This window comes from Pteropus vampyrus, unplaced genomic scaffold (genome assembly GCF_000151845.1).
Source record: "Pteropus vampyrus isolate Shadow unplaced genomic scaffold, Pvam_2.0 Scaffold570, whole genome shotgun sequence".
NCBI lineage: Eukaryota > Metazoa > Chordata > Mammalia > Chiroptera > Pteropodidae > Pteropus > Pteropus vampyrus.
Genome location: NW_011889351.1, coordinates 598,388 through 605,716, shown reverse-complemented (window position 1 = coordinate 605,716; position 7,329 = coordinate 598,388). Strand labels below are relative to the sequence as shown.

Here is a 7,329-nt window from a genome sequence, read left to right as displayed (position 1 = left end):
TGGTGAGTGTAGGGGGAACAGAGCAGGTATCATCCTGATCTATTTTACCCGTGCTAGCACCTGATCACCATCTCCTTGCCTTCCAAGGTTACCACAATCATCCGTTTATTAATGAAAGTAAGTGGAACCCTCATACACTGCTGGTGGGAATATGAAATGGCTCAACAACTATGGGAAACAGTTTGGCAGTTTCTCAAAAAGTTAAACATAGAATTACTATATGACCCAACAGCTTAGATGTTCTTCAGTGGATGAATGGCTAAACAACCTGTGATATGGCCATAGAGTAGAATATTATTCATCCATATAAAGGAATGAAGTACTAATACACACTTCGACGTGGATGAACCTCAAAAACGTTACGTAAGTGAAAGAAGCCAGACTCGAAAGGTCACATATTGTATAATTCCATTTATATGAAAGAGTCAGAGTAGGTAAACCCATAAAGATTTGCCGGAGGTGGGGGAAATGGGGAGGGAGCAACTGTTTAATGCATATGGGGTTTCCTTTTGGGGTGATGAAAATGGTTTGGAACTAGATAGATTTGGTGGTTGCACAACATGGTGAATGCACTAAATGCCACCAAGTTTACTTTAATTCTATGTTATGTGAATTTCACCTCAATAAAAAAAAAATAATGATGAAAGTTGGAGTTTTCCAGAGAATTTATCAAATCAACCACAGATTTCAGAGTCTACCTTCTTTGGAAATGGGAGCTTGTGCCCACATGAGTCACGGCCTTTCTTGATGCCTTGAGGTACCAGGCATCTGCACTGAAGGCTGGGAAGACGCTCGCAGGACCCCAGAAAGCTGTTTTCTGAACCCAGACTGCATCCCAGCAGCCTCTTCCTCTGCCTGGCTCCTACCCCAAGGGATGCTCCCTTTCGAGTTCCTCCTTCCCAAGCAGGCAGCAGATATCCAATCTACTGCCCAGGAGCTTAGTTCCCCATCTTCAGCTAACATCCTGCCATCTGCCCCAGCAGCAGGCCTTCCCTTCCCTAATCTTGCTCCAAACACAGCTTTAAAAAGCCTTCTGGTTTTCTTTCCCAATAATTATTTTAATAACCCCTAAGTGGACCCCGCGCTCTATGGAATCTCTTACTCTCTCTAATCCCCTTTCCTGTCCTAGGCCCTAGGCTAGCTGCTCTGGGCCTGCGTGGGGTGGAGGGGAGGTCCCAGGATTAAACAGGCACATTTGCTGCTCTCCACTGCTCTAAAGCCCCACTAGATCCTTCTACTCGAAGACCTTCAATGACCACTCCCTACAGCAGGACATGTGTCCCTTAGGGACCTTGAATCCTCTGAGGGCCTGACAAAAGCTTTGCATCCTCTCCTTGGACTAATGAATATACATGCCCATCCACAAGGAATGTGTGGGCCTCCCTGATCTCTGCAGCCCATCTAAGGACCTCTAGAGCTACTCAAAGTGTGGAAAGTCAGTTTCCCCACTACCGCCTCTGTCCCCAGCCACCCAGGTCCAGCCCCAAAAGAAAACACCATTCCCAGGTTTTTGGGTCTTTTGGGGCTTGGCCCTGTGTTCACGAGCAATTTATGTTCTCTTACTCAAACAGCAAGGTATGATACACACTCCACAATATGAACTAGAGATTGTTCTGCCCTAGCACATAGGAAAGTGCTCTATTGGTGGATATTTAGGCTGTGTCCAGGGCAAGATATAGCCCAGTAGTCACTTTATTTCACACAATGTGATCATATCTGTAGAATAAATTCCTAGGAGTGAAATAGCTAGATAAAAAGTATATGCATAATAAGTGTTATAAATATGAACCATTTTTCCCGGTTTTGCCCTGATTAGTGAATCCATAACAACCATTTTTTTCCAGTTTGGCCACTTATTTCCTTTGTGGTATGCCAGCTGGAGAAACTAAGGCAGAGACTGACCGCCTCCCACTGAAAGAATCAAAAATTGAGTGAGGGACCTGAAAGCAGAAAGAAGCCCAGCTTCATCAGTTAGAAGAATGCTCCAAGGATCCTGCCCACCTTGAGAGACAGAGGGAAGGAAGGAATGTTTAGCTTGAAAAGGGAGAAACTACAATAATGATGACCTCGTGTGTAAAGGAGGAGAGAAGCCAGAGAACACCATCAAGGGCTCCACGACAGCAAGAGAGGCTGAAGTTGACTCCAAGTGTGAACTTCCTGCCAATGCAGGAGGGACAATGATGGCCTGGCACCAGGGGAGGACTGTGGGTGACTCCCTACTCAGAGATTATTAAACTAGGATTAAAGGTGGAGGCCTTGCCAGGCCTGCTGGGAGCAGAGGGCCGGAGCCGGTGACCACTTAAGCTCCCGTGTGAAGGCACAGCTTAGCCGAGGTGAAAAGGCTGAGAACTGGATTAATAAGGCAGAGCTCAGAGCTTTATAGTCTTCAAAGCAATCCCATAATCAAGCCTTTGAGGAGAGCAAACAAGGATTATGAGCAGCCCATTTTGCTGATGAGAAAACTGAAGCCCAGAGAAGTTAAGAAACTTGGCCGAGGCTTCACAGCTGAACCAGGAGCCTTCACCCCCCAAATCCAGGGAGATGGCCTTCGATGTCCTGCCTCCTGGGGCTGGAAGCTTCCCAAGATAGGATGTAGGCCTCTGTCCTTGGTTCCTCCACCAACATCCATAGGCTCTCTATCCCCCATTCTTCCATGCTCCCCTCCCCACCAACACCCCAAGAACACAGCCCCAGAACAGGGTGGAGACTGTAAGGGAGAGGCTGCAAGTCCCTCTCCTGTCTAACTACTGAGCCAAAGGAGGAAGAAGGAGGTGGGAACAGGTCCCAAACTCCCATCTCACTTGTCCTCACCCATCTCAGGCTCAGACTCTCGTGATAGGAAAATAGGCCGGTTTGGAATATGTCACGGATATTTTCGACATCCCCATCTGTACTATAGCTTTGCACACTGCCAAGTGGGGTGGAGCCAAAGACTTCCTGCCGGAGATGGGTACACCTGATACCTCTGGGGTTCAGAGCCCAGTTGGTGGCTGGAAACATGCGCAGGGAACTCTGGGGGGCACTGAGCAAGTGTGCAGCAGCCTGGGCAGGAGACCAGCAGGGTCTGCCCTGTTCTCGGAAGAGCAGGAGCAGAATAGCTTTGACACCAGCCGATCTACTAACCTGGGGATGGAACATTAAGGAATGAACAATTAGTCTTGCGGGGAAAGGGATCTGGGAAAGCTTTATGGGAGAGGTGACTGACATTTGAATTAGGCCTTAAAAGGGGAGCAGGACTTTGCTGGGTGAAGAAGATGGGGTAGGGTGTTCCCAGCCAAGGCTTATGCTTGAAGTGTACTGCAACCAGTGTGCTGGCAGGGTAGAGGGCTGACCAGGGAGGGGCAGTACGACAGACTGGGCAGGGGTGGGCCAGTACTGGCAAAAGAGCTGTTAATGGTGAATGCCCAGCTATAAAGCTTGGGGTGCAGGTGCCCATGGAGGTTAAGTGTCACGATTCAGAAAGAACATATAGCTGTGGGCAGTCAGGAGCCACCCTGAGAGGGGTGGGGGTGAGTGAAAGCTCTCTTCCAGCTGCCAGCCACTCTGACCACAACCATTTCCAGTTTGCTGGCAGGGGCACCTCTCCTGATTGGCGGAGGGAAGTCCAACGTGAGAAATGAATTCTTTGCAGAGGTGTTAGAGACTTGCCAGCTTAAAGGGGCCAAGGGCAGGGTGGGGTTGCATATGAAGAGACTCTTTTGGAAAGGTGGATAGAGGAGACACCTGGACACTGTCTTTATTAAGTACCTCCTATGGGCACTTTGCAACATGGCCTCCCTTAATCCTTATAACAAGCCCAAGATGTAAGTATGCTTTTCGACATGGAAAGTGAAATTTAAGCTGCAGTACTAAAGAAGTAAAGGAAAGTGTAAGTCCCTTCCCTAAAGTCCCACAGCTTGTAAGTCAAATAAGAATTCAGTTCTGTCTGTCCCCAGAACCTACCACCTTCATCTCTCCCCACCTCCCAGATAAGAGCCAAGGCTCCCTCCCAAAGAAATGACTTCCAAGTGTGAACCCCAACCTTCACCCCTCTCTCACAGTCTCCACAGCCCTGGACCAGGCCTCCAGGGCCCCATAGCACCCCCAAGAGACAGCTACTCTCGGATGAGAAAATGGGGGTTCAGAGAAGTTAAGTGACTTACCCAAGGACATGAAGCTAATTAGTGACAGAAGCAGGATTGAGATCCAGATACCTTCTCATACCTAATCACTCTGCCTTATTCCTCACTAAGCACTTAGCTGCTTTAATGCCCAGTCTCTTCATCATAAAATAGGGCTCGGAGGATTAGTGAGAGAGTGCACAGTTATAAGCCACTTGGTACAGTGCCTGATATTCACTCAACATTTAACAAGTATTTATTGAGCACCTACTATGAACAGGACCCTTTTCTAGGTGCTGGGAGGTAATAGGAAACAGAAATCAGTCCCTGCTCTCCTGAAGTTTAGACTAAGATGAGGATCGAGAGGAGAGAAAGTGCTCCATAACTGAACCTATTAAGTCCTACTTATTGGCTGTAGGAGCTTGGACAAGTCATTCTACGGTTCTCTGCTCCTGAATCTAGAAAACAGGAAGAATGCAGAGGGAAGATGCTTTGCATGGAGAAGCTAGTCATGTATTCCATCACTACCAGCCTCCCAAGGAAATAGCCCCTGTTCCAACCCCTGTGAGACCATCAAGTCCCCTTCTTCTCCTACCATGCCTGGCCCAGGTTGCACCAACAGCCTGGAGTGGATGATGACAAGCTCATGCTTTGCCTCCTGCTCCCTTTCTGCTCAGGACAGACAGCCTTTGCTCCTTGTCCTGTTGCAGACTGCCAGCTGCCCAACTCCCCAACCGGGTCTAGCCCTGAATCTGATGCAAGAACCTTGGGGGTTGTAAGACCCTGGGGTCCAGGGAATGCCTCTGAGGCCAGACACAGGCCCGGGGAATAGAGCCCCAGCTCTCTACTTTCAAGGGTTGGGCTTCTGGTCGAAATTAGGGAGATCCTCCTAGAAGGACAGAGAAATCAGAGTCTAGTCCAAGGAACACAAAATAATCATAGTCGGGGCCATTCTTAAGCACTTAGAACATTATTTTTTTTTATTTAATCTTCTAAATATGTGAAAACTCCATTTTAAAATTGATAAAACTGAGGCTCTGAAGAGTGAAGTGAGTTGTCCAAGGAATCCAGCGCCGCTGCTGTCCTCTGCTTCTGGGCGCTGTCCGTGCTTGGTGCTGCAGTCCCTGGGCTGTGGGTCAGGCTGGCCTCCAATCTCCAAGGGCACCCAGAGGTAAGGGAGCCAGGACCCAAGATTTGGCGAGAATGAGTCTTGCACCTCCCTTGGGTCATCGCTTTCCTTGTCATCCGTTTCTCAGGGCAAGAGTCCACTCTACCTCACCCCAACCTCGGGGTCAAGAAGTGGGATCAGAATCTTGCTAGCTCTCCACTGCTGCTTCCAGAACATCACTCTGTCACTTTCTTGCAAAAGCTCCTGCAATATCTACCTGTGCCATCCTCTACGCCCCTTATTAGTGTTGTCCACTGACCTCCCAGCACCACTTCTCATCTGCTGAAGTCTTTTGGCATCCCCATTCCTAGTGCATTCTGGGTAACTCTAAAGTCCCAGCCTCCCTGTTCTACAACTTCACATGTCTAATCACTTTCTCCTCTGCCCACATCTTTGTTTCATTGCTGGACGTTGTCACCAGCTATAAATGCTCACATTTCCTTCTCTGACCTCACCTTCCACTCCTTTTGTTCAACTCTTCCTCAAACAAGTGTTCTACAATTCCCTGTCAGCTGACCCTGACATATTTTTCCCATTCATCAGCTCCCTACTGTTTTCACTCTCTTCCTTTTTCAGCCCAATGTCTCTGCTTATCAGATCATCTTAACTCCCTATTCTCTGTCTTTTGCAGTTACACTTACCTGGCAAAACCCTAACACTGGACTTCTGGCTCAAGAAGCCTACCTTAGCACATATGTTTACCACTCTATCCTTGAAAATCCCTTTGAAATGACAGAGAAAAAATATACTGGAGTTTTAAAGCAGATTAGATTGTACTGATGGCAAAACCCAACAGAGAAAAGAAATCCAGGATCCCATAGAAGGAGCCACTAAAAGTGAATTTTCCTGAAAGGACCTTGGATTTCCGTGCTAACATCAGGAATAAGGCAAAGATGTCACTCTCATCATCCCTCTTCAACATGTACTAGTGCTTCTAGCCAGTGAGCCAAGGCAGAGGGAAAGGGCATCCATAATTGAAAAGAAAAGGTACAATTGTCTTTATTTGCATATGTCATGAATTTCTATGTAGAAATATGATGAAATCTTTAAAAAATAGCTAGAACTAATGGGTGCATTTAGCAAGATTGTAAGATATTAGATCAATATACAAAATCAATTATATTTCTATATATTAGCAAAGAACAACTGGAAATTGAAAATTTAAAAATACATGCACAGTAGCATCAAAAAAAAAAAATGAACTACTGAAGGATAGATCTGACAAAAGATATACAAGACCTGTACACTGGAAACTAAAAAAACACTGCTTAGAGAAATTAGACTCAATAAATGAGGAGATATACCATGCTCATGGATCAGAAGACTCAATACTGTTAAGATGTCAATTCTCCCTAAATTGATCTATAAATTCAGCACAATCCTAGTCAAATTCACGGCACCTTTTTTTTATATAGAAATCGAAAAGCTGATTCTAAAATTCTTAATGAAAATACAATGTATTTAGAATAGTCAAAACAACTTTGAAAAAGAAGGGAGGGGTGGAATTGAGGGGCCCTTTGCCCAAGCTGGCAGTAGGAGGCTGCACAATGCCTATAGTTACTGTAAAAGACTGGAACCAGCAGGCGTCTGTCAGAGCTCTGGCAGCCTGCCTCAAAAAGTCCCAGAAGCTGAAAGTTCCTGAATGGGTGGACACTGTCAAGCTAGTCAAGCATAAAGAGCTTGCCTCCTACAATGAGAACTGGTTTTGCACTTGAGCTGCTTCCACAGTGAGGCACCCATGCCTCCCAGGCTGTGCTAGGTTGGCTCCATGACCAAGATCTATGGAAGCCATCAGAGAAATAGCATCATGCCCAGCCACTTCAGCCGAAGTTTTAACAGTGTGGCCCACTGGGTCCTCCAGGCCCTGGAAGGGCTGAATCTGATGGGTAAGGGCCAAGACAGGGGCCGCAACACTTCAGGGACAGAAGTGTCTGGACAGAATCACCAGACATGTGGTAATTGCCAATAAGAAACATTAGAACAAGTGCTGGGTTAATAAAATGTTTCATTCATTTAAAAAATAAAGAGAAGGAAAGAAAGAAAGAGAGAGAGAGAGAGAGA

The 7,329-nt window shown here is 46.7% G+C and overlaps 1 pseudogene; it reads left to right on the top strand.

The window, feature by feature from the left end:
• The first annotated feature begins 6,796 nt into the window (after positions 1-6,796).
• On the top strand, positions 6,797-7,247 carry LOC105308387 (annotated as a pseudogene).
• Positions 7,248-7,329: the final 82 nt, after the last annotated feature.